Consider the following 19,678-nt stretch of genomic DNA (forward strand, 5'->3'; position numbering starts at 1 on the left):
TATTTAACATAGTACTGGAATTCCAAGCCACAACAATTGGACAAGAAAAAGAAATAAAACATAAATTGGAAGGGAAGAAGTAAAACTGTCACTCTTTGCAGTTGATATAAAACTGTGTACAGAAAACCCTAAAGTCTCCAACAAAAAGCTATTAGAAATAATAAATAATTCAGCAAAGTTGTAGGATACAAGATATATAGAAATATTTTTCCTTTCAATACAGTAAAAATTAACTATGATAAAGAGAAAGCAAGAAAACAATTCCATTCAAAATTACATCAGGGAATTCCCTGGTGGGCCAGTGGTTAGGACTTCATGCTTTCATTGCAAGGGGCTGGGTTCACTCCCTTGTCGGGGAACTTAGATCCCATAAGTCATGCAATGCAGGGACAAAAAAACTGCATCAAAAAGAATAAAATTCATAGGGATAAACTTAACCAAGAAGATGAAAGACCTATACTCTGAAAACTACAGAACACTGATGAAGGAAACTGAAGATGATACAAAGAAATAGAAAGATATCTAGTGTTCTTAAACTGGAAAAATTAATATTGCTAAAATGGCCATAATCCCCAAAGCAATTTAGAGATGTAATACAATCCCTATCAAAATACCCATGAAATTTTTTACAGAACTAGAACAAATAATCCTAAAATTTATATGGAACAACAAAAGACCCCAAACTATCACAGCAATCTTGAGAAAGAACAAAGCTGGAGGTATCATGCTCCCTAACTTCAGTCTATATTACAAAGCTATAGTAATCAAAACACCATGGTATTGACATAAAAATAGACACAAAGGTCAATGCAAAAGAATAGAGGGCCCAGAAATAAACCCACACGCTTATGGTCAATTAATCTATGACAAAGGAGGCAAGAATATACAATGCAAAAAAGACAAACTCTTCAACAAGTGGTGCTGGGAAAACTGGACAGCTACATGTAAGGGAATGAAATTAGAAAATTTCCTCACACTATACACAAAAATAAACTCAACGTGGATTAAAAACCTAAATGTAAGACCTGAAACCTAAAAGTCCTAGAAGATAACATAGGCAGAACATGCTTTGACATAAATCACAACAATATTGTTTTGGATCTGTCTCCTAAGGCAAAAGAAACAAAAGCAAAAATAAACAAATGAAAGCTAATTAAACTTAACAACTTTTGCATAGCAAAGGAAACCACTGACAAAAAGACAATCTACTTAACAAAAGAATATATTTGCACATGATACAAATAATAAGGAGTTAATATCCAAAATATATAAACAGCTCGTAAAATACAATATCAAAAAAAAAAAACCCAATCAAAAAATGAGCATAACCCAAATATACACTTTTCCAAAGAAGATACACAGATGGCCAACAGGTACATAAAGACTCTCAACATCACTAATCATCAGAGAAATGCAAATCAAAACAACAAAGAGATATCACCTCACACCTGTCAGAATGGCTATCATCAAAAAGTCTAGAAATAACAAATGTCATCAAGGATGTGGGGAAGACGGAACCTTAGTACACCGTTGGTGGGAATGTAAACTGGTGTAGTCACTATAGAAAACAGTATGGAGGTTCCTCAAAAAAGCTAAAAATAGAACTACTATATGATCCAGCAATTCCACTGCTAGCTATATAGCAAAAAAAATGAAAACACTAATTTGAAAAATATACACGGACCCCAATGTTCACAGCAGCATTATTTGCAATAGCCAAGATATGGAAGCAACCTAAGTGTCCATCAACAGATAATGTATAAAGAAGATATGCTATACATATATATACAATGGAATATTACTCAACCATAAAAACAAATGAAATTCTGCCATTTGCAGTAATGTGGATGAACCTAGAGGGTATTATGCTTAGTGAAATAAGTCAGACAAAAAAAGACAAATACCCTAGGTTATCACTTATATGTGGAATCTGAAAAATAAAACAAACAAATGTACATAACAAAACAGAAACAGACTCACAGATACAGAGAACAAACTAGTGGTTACCAGTGGGGAGAGGGGAGGGGGAAGGGGCAAGATACGGTTATGGGATTAAGAGACACAACTAATATATATGAAATAAATAAGCAACAAGGATATCTTGTACAGCACAGGAAAATATAACCATTATTGTGTAATAACTTTGAGTGATGTATAATCTATAAAAATATTGAATTACTATGTTGTACGCCTGTTACTAGTATTATAAATCAACTATACTTCAATAAAATTTTTTTAAAAAATAAAAGCAGCAGACGCTTGCAAAATACAAATTGGAAATTGGAGAAAAATATCAATATATTTATATTCTCCCATTGTAGACTTACAAAGGAGAAATTTGGTAGAGGTCACTGGAGAAACTTTGCCCAAGTTAAACCCCATTTAAAATAGCAACAAATAATTACTACAGGCAGAGATTCTTTTGTCTGTTTGGTTCACTCACGTATTTCCAGGGCCTGGTACATTGTATGTGCACAAATATTTGCTGAATGAATGAATGGATAATTTTCTTAAATTAATGGGGGATACCTTCATAATGTGATATATTATTCCAAATACCATGTACTACAAATGTTTAGTTTAAAATGTATTGTCTAAAACAAAACAAAAAATATATTAAAAGAGATTTCATAATGACAAAGAAGACAATTCTTCAAGCAGACATAACAATACTAAATATAAATGCATCTAAGAACAGATTTTAAAATACATGAAGCAATGAGTGATAAAACTGAAATGACAGATAAACTAAAAATCATAAGGTAGAGATTTTGACACTCTTCTCTAAGTAATTGATGAAATAAGTAGAAAGAAAATCAGTGGATATGTAGATGAATTGAACAGTATTACCAATCACTTTGATCTAACCAATACATCTGAAAAACTCTACATAACAGGTGAACATTAGACATTCTTTTCAAGTGCACATGAAACATTTAAAGATAAATGCTATTCTGAGCCATAAAACAAGTCTCAATAGATTTAAAAATACTGAAATCATACAAAGTATCTTCTCTAAGCACAGAAGAAACATATTAAAAAGCAATGTAAGAAATAAATCTGGAAATTCCCCCAAATACCTGATAATTAAACAACACAATTCTAAATAACCCACTATATATCACAAGAGAAACTGAGAAATATTTTGAGGTGAATATAACTGGAAATACTATATATCTAAATTTTGGGGATGCAGCTACAACAGTGCTTTCAGGGAAATTTATAAACATTATATACTTATATTTAGAAAACAAGAAAGGAGTCAAATAACTGATCTATCTCCTTAAGAAACCTAAAAATGTAGAGCCTATTAAACTCAAAGTAAGCACAAAAAAGAAAGTAACAAAGAACAGTAATTAATAAAATAGAAAATACAAAAACAGACAAAATTACAGAAAACAAAAGATGATTCTTCCCAAATATCAATGAAATTGATAACAAAAACAAAGAAATGACACAAATTACCAATATCAGGAATGGAAGAATTTTTCAATATTAGGACATTTCTAGAAACATACAGGTATTAAAATAATAAGGGAACATTATACAAAATTTTTTGCCAATAATTTCAAATATTTACATAAAATGTACAAATTTCTGGAAATATAGAAAACTTCCAAAAGTCACTCCAGAAAAATAAACAAACTGAATAGACCCAGATCTATTAAAGAAGTTGATTTCATAGTTAAAAACCTTCTACAATGAAACCTTTAGGCACAGAAGGCTTTACTGGAGAATTCTATGAGATTCAAAAAAGAAATAGAAATTTTTTATGAACTCTTTAAGAAACTAGAGAAATAAACTGGTATTTGGTATTACTTTGATACCAAAACCAAAGACCAGAGAGTAAAATATGAAATAACATCCCATATCAATATAGATGAAAAAAAAAAAACTTAAAAAAGTGTTACCAACTCAAATCCACCAAAATATGAAGATAAAATATCATGAAAAATAAGGTTTATCTCAGGAATGCAAGTTTGCTTGAATACCCCAAAATAAATAAACTTAATTCACCCTAAAGAAAAACCATATATCATCTCAATAAATGTAGAAAAAAAATGTGACAAAACTCAAAACCCATTCAGTATACAAAGAAGAAGATGTCTTCAACTTGATGAAGGCTATTTACAAAAACAAAAAGAAACTCACAGCTAACATATTTAAAGGTCAAAGACTCAAGGCCTTAACCTTAAGATCCTGAAGGGTTCAAAGATGTGTGATCTCACCATAGGTCCTAGCTAGTGTAACAAGACAAGAAACTGAAATTAAAAATATATAGACTGGAAAAGATGTAAAACTACCTTCATTCACAGTAAACATGATTATCTATATAGAAAATCCTAAGGAATCTACTAAAATATTACTTGAATAACACAAAGTCAAGATAAAAAAATCGATTGCATTTTATATTCTAGAAACTAATAATTGAAAATTAAAATAAACAATACCAATTAGAGTATCATCAAAAGTTTGAAATACTTAAGGATAAATTTAACAAAATGTGTACAAGACATATACATGAGTCAGACAATTCAATATTACTGCTACTTCTCTTCAAATTAAGATATAAATTTAATATTTCCCTAATCAAAATCCCATCAGGCTTTACTTTAAAAATTGTCAAGCTATTCCTAAGATATGCATGAAAATGAAAAGAACCTAAACAGCCAATACAGTTGAAAATGAAGAACAAATGTGAAAGACTCACACTACATGATTATGATTCTTACTAGAAAGCTAAAGTAAATTAAGATAGTGTGATAAGCAGAGAGTCCAGAAACAGGCACACATATATGCCACAAAACTCCAAAGATAATACAATGGGGAAAGAACAGTCTTTTGACTAGGTGGATATTAACGTGCAAAATAATGAACCTTGACATTTACACTGTATCATGCAAAAAAACCACGAACTTGACACAGATAATAAGCCTAAAACTAAAACCTAAAACTGCATAACTTCTAGAGGAAAATGAGAGAATCTTTCAGACCACAGGTTAGGCAAAGATCTTAAATAAAACAAAAAAGTACAAACCATAAAAGAAACAAATAAAAATCATCAAAATTAAACACCTCTGTTCAAAAAGCATGTTTGCTTGCTCTCACTTCCAGAGAGTCTGAATCAGGGTGACATTCAGGAATCTGAATGTAAAACAAGTTATTTTTGATGCCAGTGGTTGCTGGACCACTTTCAGAGAAACATTAACTTTCAGATCAATGCATTAACGAAAGTGATGGCTTTTATGGAAATAAGGGAGAAAGCATGCAAGCCTGCAGATTTTTTGGCTACTATTCTTCCTGTACTAGTAGCTCTTTCCCAGTGGTTCATTGTCTAAAATGACTAAGCATATTCACTGAACCAAGGCGGAAAGGAAACAGACTTTAAAATACAGTGAGTCTAGGAAAACAGAATGGTGGTTCCTCAAAAGATTAAACATAGAATTACAATATGATCCAGCATTCCATTTCTGGGTATATACCCAAAAGAACTGAAAGTAGAGACTCATATACTCATACACTCATGATTATCTGAAAGCAAATAATCATACACTCATATTCATAGCAGCATTATTCACAATAGCCAAAAAGTGAAGATAACCCAAATGTCCATCTGTAGATGAACAGATAAACATGTGGTATGTACATACAATGAAATATAATTCAGCCTTAAAAAGAAATGAAATTCTAATACATGCCACAACATAGATGAACCCAAAGACACTATGCTAATTGAAATAAGCCAAAAACAAAAGAGCAAATTCCACTTATATAAGGTACTGAAATAGTCAAATTCTTAGGGAGAGAAAGCAGAATAGTGGTTACCAAGGACTGGGGGTGGGGGATAATGCTGATTTATTGTTTTACGGATACAGAGTTTCAGTTTAGGATGATGAAAAAGTTCTGTAGATGGAGAGTGGTGATAGTTGCACAACAATATCAATGTACTTAATGCCACTGAACTGTACAGTTAGATTAGAATGATAAATTTTATGTTATATATATTTTACGACAATTTTAAAATTTTTAAAATATATGTATTGTTAAGAATAAAAAAGGCAAGCCACTGATTGGGACAAAATATTTAAAAAACGTATCTGGTAAAGGTCTTATATCCAGAATATAAACAGAACCCTTATAACTAAAAAATAAGATGAAGGGCTTCCCTGGTGGCGCAGTGGTTGAGAGTCCGCCTGCCCATGCAGGGGACACGAGTTCATGCCCTGGTCCGGGAAGATCCCACATGCCGCGGAGCGGCTAGGCCCGTGAGCCATGGCCACTGGGCCTGCGCATCCGGAGCCTGTGCTCCGCAACAGGAGAGGTAACAACAGTGAGAGGCCCGCGTACCACAAAAAAAAAAAAAAAATGAACTCTATTTTTTAAATGACAAAAGAATGAATAAACATTTCATAAAAGAATGTATAAAACTGGCACATGAAAAGATGCTTAACATCATTAGCCTTTAGAAAAATGCAAATTAAAACCAAAATGTAGGTACTGGTCACATCTACTAAAGTGGTAGTATATAAAGTTAAACATTCAACTTGCTACATAACCCAGGATTCCCACTCCTAGCTATTTACCCAAGAGAAATGAATACATATGTCCACATAAAAGCCTGTCAGTGAATGTTTACAGCAGGCTTATTCATAATAGTAAAAATAAAAAACAGATACAACTAAAATGCCTATCAACTAGTAAATGGATAAAAGAATTGTGGTACATCCATACAGTGGAATACTACTCAGCAATAAAAATTAACAACTTACTTATATATGCAACAACATGGATTAATCTTCATTATATCAAGTGAAAGAAGCCTACCATACACACACACACACACGCACACACAAATCTATAATGTTCCTTTTATATTAAATTCCTAAAAATGCAAAACTTCAGTAACCAAAAGCAAATCAGTAATTGCCAGGGACCAAGAGTGGTAACACGGGATCAACTATAAAGAGACTCAGGGGAATATTTCAGACTGATGGAAATGCTCTATATCATGAATGTGGTATAAGTTTCTCATAGGTAAATATTTGTCAAAAGTCATCAAATTATGGGTGATTTTAATTTATTTTTTAGTATTTTAATATTATTGTATTTATTATTGGTTGTTTTAATTGTATAAATGTTATATCTCAAGAAAACTGCTTTTTTAAACCACCACAGAATACAGAATAAATAGTGGAAAAGAATATTCTGTTTGAAACTTTTATCACAGCCTCACTGCTTATCACTAGTGCTAAGTCCCTTCCTCTAGCAGGGGTGGAAGTAGAAAGCACATTAGGCAAATAGTCCAGCTAATAAGCATTTCTTGAAATTGAGGCAAGAGGAAAGATTACCTCTTAGGCAGAACTACAGTTGCTAGCAAAATAAAAGGGGGGAGGGATTGAGAATCAGAGGAAAAAGACATGCAGCATGTAAAATGCCTCAGGGTGTTTAATGTAGGTAAGCTTGAAATAGGGTATCCAAAAGATCAAACATAGGATGGAGGAAGTGAGAACAGATCATGGAGTCACCAAACTGGAAAATCAAGAGGACTGGAGTGGGAGGGGATAGATGTATTAGGAAAATAGGAAGACAGCCTTAGATGTTAAGTGAAATATGGGATGCTATCTACATCATGCTTTTTAAAGCTCTCTGCGGTAAGCGAGGCTGCCTGAGACTGGAGAAGTTACCAGGCATACCCAAATTATAATCAGCTTCCTGTCGGTTTGTCTTACTTTTAAACTTTCAGTCATACCACCACCCTGTGTCCCCAGAAAAGCCTTATTTCTTCAGATTGTTAAATAACAGAATGATTACATACTGTTTTGATTTTCTTCCCAAGCAATCAACAAGTAAGAGCATTATCCCAGCCTGCCCAGGGCTGACTTCATCATGCCCTTGCTTACACTTTTCCCCATTCTGTTGTTGGTAATCTATCCCTAGAGATCCTAGAGTCCCTTAATGATCTGGCTCAAATTTACATTTCCAGTCTCATCTTCTGCCTCTTACAGCCATTCTGAAGTTTGCAATTTTTTTCTTACACAGAACAATAGTTCATTAATAAACACTTATTATTTTTGATTGACTTTACTGACTTCAACTTCTCAAATAAAACGAGAAAAAATCCAAAGCATGCCTACAACTATTAATATAAGATTAAGCGGTCAGTTCAAAATTGCTATTTCCGAAATTTTCCTAAAAATTGTCCAAGAGCTACACACAACTCAAATATGCACAAACTTGATTATGTGTAAACTACTACTATAATATTTAAAGAATACAATGAATTGAAGGATTTCAATATTCCCAAGCAATTTAATGTGAAACATATACATATGGACATATGTGTGTTAATACACATATATATTCAATTATGTGTCCTATTCTGTGCTAGCATCTCTGCTGTCAGTACCACAATACAACCATCTAGTTCATTTTTGCATATTCCCTGATAGTATGTTACCTGGTAATACGTTAAGGGCTTACTCTGGGCCACAATTTTCTTATGAGAAAAAGGTTTACACACTATGGGTAACATGAAAGCAATGGTAGTGATGTGAACAAAGGTGTAATTCTCCTAAGCATTGGTTCCTTCACCATCATTACGACTGATTCCCTGATGTTTATGATATTCCCTGATAGCTTCATGATATTCTGAAAGGTCAAAACAAAGAATATCATAAAGTGAAAGCAACATTCTATTTATATGCCTCACAGTGACTTTCTCTCTCAACACACACATATACACTGAAAGTCATCAACAAATTTCAGTTTCAATTTCATAGATGAACAGCATTTTCTGTTTATTATATTATAATTATAACAACATTGCTCTGAACAATTGCCCATTATGTTCTTTTTTTTTTTTTTTTTTTGAGGTACGCTGCCCTCTCACTGTTGTGGCCTCTCCCGTTGCGGAGCACAGGCTCCGGATGCGCAGGCTCCGCGGCATGGGGGATCTTCCCAGACCGGGGCACAAACCCGTGTCCCCTGCATCGGCAGGTGGACTCTCAACCACTGCGCCACCAGGGAAGCCCCCATTATGTTCTTTTAAGAATGGATAAGAACAGATAACTAACTACATGAAAGAATGCTACAGTTCCCACACACAGAAACGTATGCCCCAACTTCTCCACATATACAACCAATTAGTGGCGTTTTATTCAACTGTTATGGTTTCCTGCTTCCTTGAAAACTGACAACTTCCACAACTCATTACACATAAGCTCCCAAAAAGATGTACACCTGTCTTGATTAGAATATCTAGTTCTGTGATATTTTTGAGGCAGAATATATATTTTCTTTTAATTATTGGCACCACGTTAAAGTAACTGAATTGCAGAGGAATGAATATTTGCTTAGAAAACCACTACACATTTTCCAAGCCTGAGAACCAACAAACACTTGCTATGTAATCCAACATCAGAGACACGGAGAAACAAGTCTACTGAGAGTCGATTTAAAAAAAGAAATTTTTTGCATGATTCTGGACCTCAACACTGCTACACAATCACAATGGAAAGAATGTGTGGTAATTAACCAGCTTTAAATGCTGAAAGTATCCAAACAATCATTCTTTTTCCCTAAGAACTTTTTACAAAAGGGGAAATCCTGTAGACTTTATGATTGCGCCTTCAGTTTACTTTACTTTTTAAAAAATGAAAACAAACTAAGTACTGGGTACTGCTGTTCACAGATTTTTTTTCCCTCTTTTTTAAAGTAAATAGTACCTTATCAGGCATATTATTCCATTTTACTATATTCATTAAATCTCTCTCCAGCATATGTGACTAACTTCTTAGCATAATGACTATTTTCCATAATCTGAGACTGTGGTAAAAATAAAAGGTCAAAGAACAATAGCAATAACAGTAACTGAGTTTTACCAAATCATTTAAGTCAAAAGTATATACCTGTCAATAATCCTTATAGACTGTTGTTAAATGTCAATATACTTCGTGATACAGGTACACTGTTTGACTGTGTCCGAGACTAATTAATTCTGGGATCTCAGCCATGATTTCTAAGAGGTTTACTATAAATTATCCTTACACTAGAACTCAGTATCTCATAGTCATTTCTTTATCATGTGAGATTTGGAATACTGTAAGTAATGAAAGCAATTTATGAAGCAAACTGCAAGGCCACTCTTCTTCATACAGTGGTAAGATGACCATGTATTCTTTAAAAATTTTTATTAGCTCCATATTTGACATTCCACCTTGCCAAAGACACCCTGTTTGTTGTACTGGAAGAGGAAATAGTCAATTAATTTTTTATTTCTATGGTGAGTGTATTAGTCAGGGTCCTCCAGATAAACGCAGTTGACCCCTGAACAACACGGGTTTGAACTGCATGGGTCCGCTTATATGCAAATTATTTTCAAATAAATACTTACTGCAATACTACATGATTTATGGTTGGTAGAAGCCAAGGATGCAGAACCACAGATACAGCAGGCCAACTAGAAAATTATAGTCAGATAATAGACTACGCAAGGCTCAGCACCCAACCCCCATATTTTTCAAGGATCAGCTGTAAAAAAAATAATAATTATATATATATAATTATTATTTTATAATAATACATTTTATTTTTAATATTTAGATACTTTTTTAATATTTAGATACATTTTTTAGTTTGTTATTATATATTGGAGTATAGTTGGTTTACAATGTTGTGCTAGTCTCAAGTGTACAGCAAAGTGATTCAGTTATACATATACATACCTCCATTCTTTTTCAGATTCTTTTCCCATATAGGTTATTACAGAATATTGAGTAGAGTTCCCTGTGCTATACAGGAGGTCCTTGTTGATTATCTATTTTATATATAGTAGTGTGTATATGTTAATCCCAAACTCCTAATTTATCCCTCCCCCCCACCTTTCCCCTTTGGTAACCATAAGTTTGTTTTCAAAGTCTGTGAGTCAGTTTCTGTTTTGTAAATAAGTTCACTTGTATCATTTTTTTTTTAGATTCCTCACATGTGATATCATATGATATTTGTCTTTCTCTGACTTACTTCACTTAGTATGATAATCTCTGGGCCATCCATATTGCTGCAAATGGCATTATTTCATTCCTTTTTCATGGCTGAATAATATCCCATTGCATACATGTACCACATCTTCTTTATCCATTCCTCTGTTGATGGACATTTAGGCTGCTTCCATGTCTTGGCAATTGTAAATAGTGCTGCAACGAGCACTGGGGTGCATGTATCTTTTCAAATTATGGTTTCCTCTAGATATACGTCCAAGAGTGGGATTGCTGGATCATATGGTAGTTCTATTTTTAGCTTTTTAAGGAACCTCCATACTGTTCTCCACAGTGGTTGTACAATTTACATTACCACCATCAGTGTAGGAGGGTTCCCTTTTCTCCACACCCTCTCCAGCTTTTACTGTTTGTAGACTTTTTGATGATGGCCATTCTGACCCATGTGAGGTGATACCTCATTGTAGTTTTGATTAGAATTTCTCTAATAATTAGCAATGTTGAGCATCTTTCCATGTGCTTTTTGGCCATTTGTATATCTTCTTCGGAGAAATGTCTATTAGGTCTTCTGCCCATTTTTTGATTGGGTTTTTTTTTTGATATTAAGCTTCATGATCTGTTTGTGTACTTTGGAGATTAATCCCATCAGTCGCATCATTTGCAATATTTTCTCCCATTGTGTGGGCTGTCTTTTCGTTTTGCTTATGGTTTTCTTTGCTGTACAAAAGCTTTTGAGTTTAATTAGGTTCCATTTGTTTATTTTTGTTGTTATTTTCATTACTTTTTGGAGGTGGATCCAAAAAGATACTACTGCGATTTATGTCAAGGAGTGTTCTGCCTACGTTTTCCTCTGTTTTACAGTATCCAGCCTTACATTTAGGTCTTTAATCCATTTTGAGTTTATTTTTGTATATGGTGTTAAAGAATGTTCTAATTTCATTCTTTTACATGCAGTTGTCCAGTTTTCCCAGCACCACTTAATGAAGAGACTGTCTTTTCTTGTATATTCTTGCCTCCTCTGTTGTAGATTAATTGACCACAGGTGCGTGGGTTTATTTCTGGGCTTTCTAACCTGTCCCACTGATCTCTGTTTCCATTTTTGTGCCAGTACCATACTGTTTTGATTAGCTTTGTAACTATTATTTTTATAATAGTATATAATTTTAATTATTTTATATATGTACCTATATACTACATACATATATACACACGTATATACATATAAAGAGACAGAGAGAGAGAGAGAGAGAGAGAGAGAAAGAGAGAGGGAACTAGATTAATAGGAACTGGCTTGTAAGATTATAGAGGCTAAGAAGTCCCAAGATCTGCAGTTGGCAAGCTGGAAACCCAGAACGCATGATGCGGTTCCAGTGTGCATCCAAAGAGTCCCAGTCCAAGTGCAGGAGAAGACCAATGTCCCAGTCAAGCAATCAGGCAGAAGTTCCATCTTACTCAGCTTTTTGTTCTATTCAGGTCTTCAAATGATTGGATGAGGGCAATCTGCTTTATTCTGTCTAGTAATTCGAATGCTCATCTCACAAACACCTTCAGAATAAAGTCTGATCAACTATCTGGGCACCCCACGGTCCTAAAATTAACCATCACAAGTCTACCCCTTGTCTACTTGGCACCCATACTCATCTCTTAAACCATACTTAATCTCCAAATAAGGACATAATTCTTTTATACCAAGGTCATAAAATGTGATATAGCTATCCTGTGTACAACTGGAAACACACTAACCTCTTCTCCAGAAGAGGAGGTAAAGTCCTTGAGTGATATTTACTCTACTCCTTGATATCCCAAAATTTAAATACTATGCTGTAAAGTTAATAATACTTAAAATACTATGATATACACCTAATGCATTTTATGTTACATGATAAGTGGTTAAGAGAGGAAAAAAGCAAAGATAGTTTACATATATATTGCCATACACATACGTGTGCGCACACGCGCGCGCACACACACACACACACACACACACACACACATATTCATAGCAAAATAAGGAAGAAATACTCATGACTATTACAGTCCTCATTTCTGTAACTGGTCAAATGGTTGTAGCTGGTATTTATAACTGCCTTCTTCCATTACCCATTCTGTATTCCTTTTATCTTCAGCAAGCACTTCAGCTGGTCATGGTTCTTTACCTCATGGAGTTACCCAAATCCTCATTCCTGAGGGATCTGGGCCATCAGTAGTCCTCCCTCAATTGGGCTGTTTTAGTTTTCCATTGACTTTAATCACAGGGCATGATAATATTGAGATGCCCTAAAAAAATCTCCTGCATTTCAGACACACTCTTCCTTACCTCCATTGTGGAACAGTAGTCCAATATCCCCTTGGTAGTCAGGATCAGTCACCCCAGCCAGCACAGCAACTCCCTTCTTTGCCTGTTGATTCAGAGGTATGAGGAGTCCAAAGTGGCTAGGCAGTAGTCTTAATTTCCAATTCAATGGAATCACTGTGTCTTCTGGTGGAAGCATTCCTCCCTTTGGAACTAAGACCTATAGGCCAGCAGAGCAGAAAGTCATAGAAACAGGAACCAAAGTTTTGCTAGTGGCTCACGAGGGGTAATAGTGAATGGTGCCACTCCCATTTCCACCCCTTGATTCTTGGACCTGTGACCCTGGCTATGGAAGAAACAGCACCATATACTGTATGCTAATTCAAAGTATATACAACCTTGTGGAGAACGTTGCACCAGTCCTGCAAGATACTGACACCTTGCTGGCACCATAACTTAGTCTTCAAAAGACCATTCCACCATTCTGTCAAGCCAGCTGCTTCAGGATGGCAGGAAACAAGATAAGACCAATGAATTCCATGAACATGGGCCCACTGCTGCACTTCTCTTGCTGTGAAGTGAGTTCCTGGATCAGAAGAAATGCTATATGGAATACTATGTGGTGAATGAGGCATTCTGTAAGTCCAGAGATGACAGTTTTGGCAGAAGCACTGCACGCAGGGAAGGCAAGTCCATATCCAAAGTAAACATCTACTGCAGTAAGAATAAATCGCTGCCACTTCAATTATGGGAGTAGTTTAGTATAACCAACCTGCCTCCACTTAGCTGGCTAATCACCCCAAAGAATGGTGCCATATCAAGGATTCAGTGTTAGTCTCTGCTGATGACAGACTGGGCACTCAGCAGTGGCCATAGCCAGGCCGGCCTTGATGAGTGGAAGTCTGTTGCTTAGCCTATGTGTAACCTCCATCGCTGCCAGCATGGCCACTTTGCCTATGAGCCCACGAGGCAATGACAGCGGTGACAGGGGAAAGAGGCTGACTGGTATCCACAGAATGAGTGAGTCATCCTATCCACTTGATTATTAAAATCTTCCTCTGCTGAGATCACTCTTTAGTGAGCATTCACATGGTACACAAATATCTTCACATTTTTTGCCCATTCAAAGAGGTCTATCCACACCTTTTCCCCAAATTTCCTTGTCACCAATTTTCTAACCATGCTTCTCCCAAGTCCCTAACCATCCAGCCAAACCATTGGTCATAAGCCATGAATCAGTATTCAATTGTATGTCTGGCCATTTGACCTTCCAAGCAAAGTGAACAACCAGGTGCACTGCCTGAAGTTCCGCCCACTGGGAGGATTTCCCTTCACCACTATCCTTCAGGGATGTCCCAGAAAGGGGCTGTAGGGCTGCAGCCATTCACCTTCTGGTGCTGCTTGCATATCATGCAAAAGCATCTATATAACAGGCCTGAGTCTTCTCTTCTGTGAACTGATGTTAGCAAACTTCCCATGAAGCCAGAGGTGCAGTCTGGAAAAAGAAGACACTGTAGCAGAGTAGGGCCCATGGACATTTGGGCCACTTCTTCAACTTATCTGTGCCTCCAGGGCCTGCTCGGGCCTTCTCAGATATATACCACTTCCACTTGATGATGGAGTGCTGCTGTGTCACGTGCCCAGCTTTATGGCTTGGTGGGTCAGATAACACTCACTTCATGATGGGCAGCTAAGGTCACATGGTAACTTGGTGGCCCATGGTTATGCAATCAGTCTCTAAGGCCCAAGTGTAGACCAACAGCTGCTTCTCAAGAGGCACAGTGATCCACAGAGGATGGCAGGGCTTTGGTCCAAAATCCTAAGGGCCTACACTCTGATTCTCCTAAAGGAACCTGCCAAAAGCTCCAAACAGCATCCCTATCTGCCACTGACACTTCAAGGACCGCTAGATCTGGTGGAACATATGGCCCAAGTGACAGAGCAGCTTGCACAGCAGCCTGGACCTGTGGCAGAGTCTTCTCTTATTCTGGGTCCCATTCAAATCGAGCAGCTTTTTGAGTCACTCAGTAAATGTGCCAGAGTAACACACCCTAAATGAGGAATACGATGTGTCTAAAATCCAGAGAGACCCACTAGATGTTGTGCCTCTTTCTTGGTTGCAGGAAGGCCCAGATGCAACAACTTATCCTTGTCTTAACCTTAGAAGGGATATCTCAAGATACCTCACACCGCTAGACCCCCAGAAATTTCACTGAGGTAGAAGGCCCCTTAGCTTTTATCAGATTTGTTTCCTACTCTCTGACACTAAAATGTCTTACTACTAGGTCTAGAGAAGTTGCTGCTTCTTGCTCACTAGGTCCAGTCAACATAATGTCCTCAATTTAATGGACCAGTGTGATGATATCTTGTGAAAGAGAAAAGTGATACAGATCCACACAAACTAAATTATGACGTAGGGCTGAGGTAGGACAGTGAAGGTGTACTGCTGGCCTTGCCAGCTGAAAGCAAACTATTTCAGCTGGACCTTGCTGACAGAGATGGAGACAAACGCATCTGCCAGACCAACAGCTGCATACAAGTCATCAGGGGATGTGTTAATCTACTCAAGCAGTAAAACTATATATGGCAGCTGCAACTGGAATCACCACCAGGTTAAGCTTACAATAATCCACTGTCATTCTCTAAGATCCATCTGTCTTCTGCACAGGCCAAACAGATCAGATGAATGCAGAAGTGGTGGGAATCACCAACCCTGCATGTTTCATGTCCTTGACGGTGGCACTAACGTCTGCAATCCCCCTAGATATGAGGTATTGCTTTTGGTTTACTCTTTTCTTAGGTTGAAGCAATTCTAGTGGCTCCCATTTGACCTTTCTCACCATAATCACCTTCACTCCACTGGTCAGATAACCAATGTGGGGACTGTGATAGCTGCTGACTGTATCTATTCCAATTATGCATTCTGGAACTGGAGATATAACTACAGGATGGATTTGAGGACTCACTGGGCTCACTGTGAGACAGACCTGAGCTAAAACTTCATTGATTACCTGACCTCCATAAGCCCCTATTCTGACGATGGACCAAAGGGACAACTTGGGTCCCATGGAACTAGTGTCAATTCAGAGCCAGTATCCAGCAGTCCTTGAAAGGTGTGATTATTTCCTTTTCCCCAATGCACAATTACCATGATGAAAGGCCACAGAACCCTTTAGAAGGGCTGACAGAAAGACTGACAGTAAATTTTGGCAATGTACCAGTGTCCTTCCTCAAGGGAACCCTGCCTCCTCTTCATTCAAGGGGTTCTAGGTCTGTAAAAATTCAAGTCTCAGAATTGATTGATGGGTCATGACTCTCTGTTTTTTCTGATTCAGGCTAGACTTTGGTTCACTTGACCTAGAACTTTTCTGCTTATACAGATCAAGTAAGAATTTAGTAGGCTTCCTATCTATTTCACTTCTAGGAACACCATGATCAACTAGCCAACACCATTGTTCTGCCTAAATCAGACTATTCTAATTGCCGCTTTGACTCTGCTGCCCAAACCACGCTCACCTTGCCTTTGACAGATGGATGTCACTACTCAGCCCCTGCCACCCTGGAATTCATTTACTCCCATTGCATTTAGGTTTCCCAGTTCAGTGACTGCATGCCCTACTGAAGCATCACAGAGCTCGTCAAGGATGCCAGGGCTCCCCTCACAATTTATCTCATAACATTGGTGGAAGCTATGTCTTCTGGACCCTCCCAGTTTGAGTGAGGCACTTCCTAAATGACAAATCCACTCTAACATTCCAATCTCCCTAAGCCCTTGACTCCCTTCCTCTACAGTAAACCAAGACAGGTAGGCCCAGCATTTGCAGCTCACTCACTGTGAGCCACCTTTTGGTCCATATTTCAGCCAAACCACCACACTAAATGCAGAATCTCTGCTTAGTGAGCCCATATCAATAAATTCTGCCTGGTCCAACTTTACGTTCTTTTCATGATTATGCTGCACTTTTAGTATCCATTCCCACACATGTTCCCTGGATCTGTCTGTATAAATTAGAAAGTTCAAGTAGTTCTTTTGGAGTATAGTACATTTCCCCATGAGTCATACTTTGTACCTCACCTTTAGAAGCCTGCTGGGATTTCAGTCTAGTCATAGATCTAGAAGCAAAGAAAAGTGTTGGGGACAGGTCCTGAGGAGATCAGCATTGTCTTGCCTGGCAACTGCCTCAGGGGCTGCCATTAATGCAGAATTAATCCCCTCAGATCTCAGACATGGGTGGAGAGGCTACTCCCACTGCGAGTGAGGAAGTAGCTACCACTGTGGGTAGAGAGGCCACTACCACTGAGGGTGGGAAGGATGCTCCCACTGGCAAAAAATACTCATCAAAATTCAGGGGCTCGATGTCTCTAGCTTCATCTCTTCCCACACACTCCTAACTTTCAAGATCCCATTCCTTCCCAATCAGTGCTCTCCCTATAATGTATCAGTTTATATAACTCTCACCTACTTGACTGTGAGGTCCTTGAAAACCAAGTGACATTTATTTCTGTATCCTCCAGTGCCTAGTATAGGAACCTGAAATATAGATTTCTATTGAATTGAATTTTGCTTCTCACCATAGTTCAGTTGTCCATTATTTTACTTTCATTAACTTAGTTTGACAGTTATTAAAATCCTTGTTTATGCACCTATCAAAGGTCTTCATCTGCTAACAGTGCCCTTAAACAGGAAACAGACTTGTTTACCAGAGAAACACATAAAGGACTTGCTTGCTCACATTTTTCTAAGATAATATAAAACTGTCCTGACCACTAATTTTCATTTCTTCCTGAAGTAAAGTACCAGTATCCTCAGCAGGATCATTTTTTTCATCTGATCCTAACTTGTAATTTTTTTTTCCTGACAAATCTGACCATTTCTGAGCAATATTTGAAAGACTTTTCCTCTGCACTATTATGAAGATTAACTAAGCCATTAGCTAAAAATCCAAAGTTTTCCCACAAGGCAATCCAAGCACTCCCAACTTTTTTATATGCCATAGTGCCAGGATCCTACAGAAATGTCAACTGACACTATTTCTCTAGAGTAAATATATAACCAAATCCAAAAAATGCTAGCTATTAGGTGATGGCACTGACACAGTAAGTCTTATTTACTTAAGTTCCATTAGTTGTATATAAGTATTTCTACATTTTAACCCCATGTTCTTATCAACTGTTTGAATCATCCCAATGTCTTCTACAGCACTGAAAATAATATTCTCAATTATGACTCTCAGGTAGTACAAGATGACAAGATGCTAAGCCAGTGAGTTAAATGCTAGGGAAAAAAATAAGTCCAGCTACTTTTGATTACTAAGGCATAAAAACCCCACAAGTACAAGTCTAGAGATTTTCACCAAATTAAAAAAAAAAAACAAACAAACCTGGGCTTCTGGTTGTCTGATAATCCCATTAACCAAGTAATATGTTCAGGCATAGCACAGGGTAAGCAGTCAATAAATGTTTTCTTACTTTTTGTAATCATTTTGATAATCAATGAACTTTTTAATCATAATTCACAAGCCCTAACTAAAGATTTCCTCTATGTAAATTGACCCAATTTTATAAAATGAACTGGCATAATATAACTGCTAATAATTCCAAGTGGCCATACAAGACAAAGAATACAGAGTTTACAAAAAGAGTTCACCAAGTCACTAAACAAGACAGCAAAAATAGCAACAAAAACAGCAACAATAAAAAACTCTGGGGAGGAGAGGAATTTCTGATTTCCAGAGTTGCCATGTTACATGTAAAATATATTAAAAATATATATATACACATATATTTATAAATAGTTTTCAACAAAAATTATGAGACATGCAAAAAAACAAGAAAGTATAGTCCACACACAGAGCAGAAAACCGGCAGTCAATAAAAATTTGCTCATGAGGAAACTCAGACATTATAGACTTAGACAAAGACATTAAAATCAACTACTTTAAATATGTTCAAACATGTAGTCTCAAATCACTAAAGGAAACTATGCCTAAATAACTAAAGTGTAATAACAGTCTCATAAAATATAGAGTACTAATGAAAAGATAGGAATTATAAAAATAAAATATATAAAATCTGGAGTTGAAAAGTTCACTAACTGAAATAAAAAATTCACTAGAAGGTCTCAACAGCAAATCCTGAGTTGACAGAAGAAAGAATCAGTGAATCTGAAGATAGGTCAATTGAGACTATCCAGTTTGAGGAACAGAAAGAAAAAAGAATAAAGAAAAATAAACAAAGTATCAAAACCTGTAGATAACCATCAGGAATACCAACATATGCATAAGCATAATGAGAGTTCCAGAAAAAGAGGAGAGAAAGAAAGGGGCAGAATAACTACTTCAAGAAATAATGCTAGAGGGGCTTCCCTGGTGGTGCAGTGGCCAATGCAGGG

The 19,678-nt window shown here is 36.5% G+C and overlaps 1 protein-coding gene across 16 annotated transcripts in view; it reads right to left on the minus strand.

Annotated features, from left to right (window-relative positions):
• CCDC91 (coiled-coil domain containing 91) overlaps positions 1-19,678 on the minus strand; it is a 406,785-nt gene that overhangs the window by 379,533 nt on the left and 7,574 nt on the right. The window contains exon 1 of one of the 16 annotated variants that reach the window (XM_027129332.1): positions 13,312-13,359. The exons of the other annotated variants lie outside the window; for them this stretch is intronic. The gene's annotated coding sequence lies outside the window, so the exon portion shown is untranslated. Of the gene's footprint in view, positions 1-13,311; positions 13,360-19,678 lie in introns of those variants that run through there. 16 annotated transcript variants of the gene reach the window in all.

This window comes from Aethalodelphis obliquidens, unplaced genomic scaffold, assembly GCF_003676395.1.
Source record: "Aethalodelphis obliquidens isolate GAN/ISIS:26980383/991018 unplaced genomic scaffold, ASM367639v1 scaffold36, whole genome shotgun sequence".
NCBI lineage: Eukaryota > Metazoa > Chordata > Mammalia > Artiodactyla > Delphinidae > Aethalodelphis > Aethalodelphis obliquidens.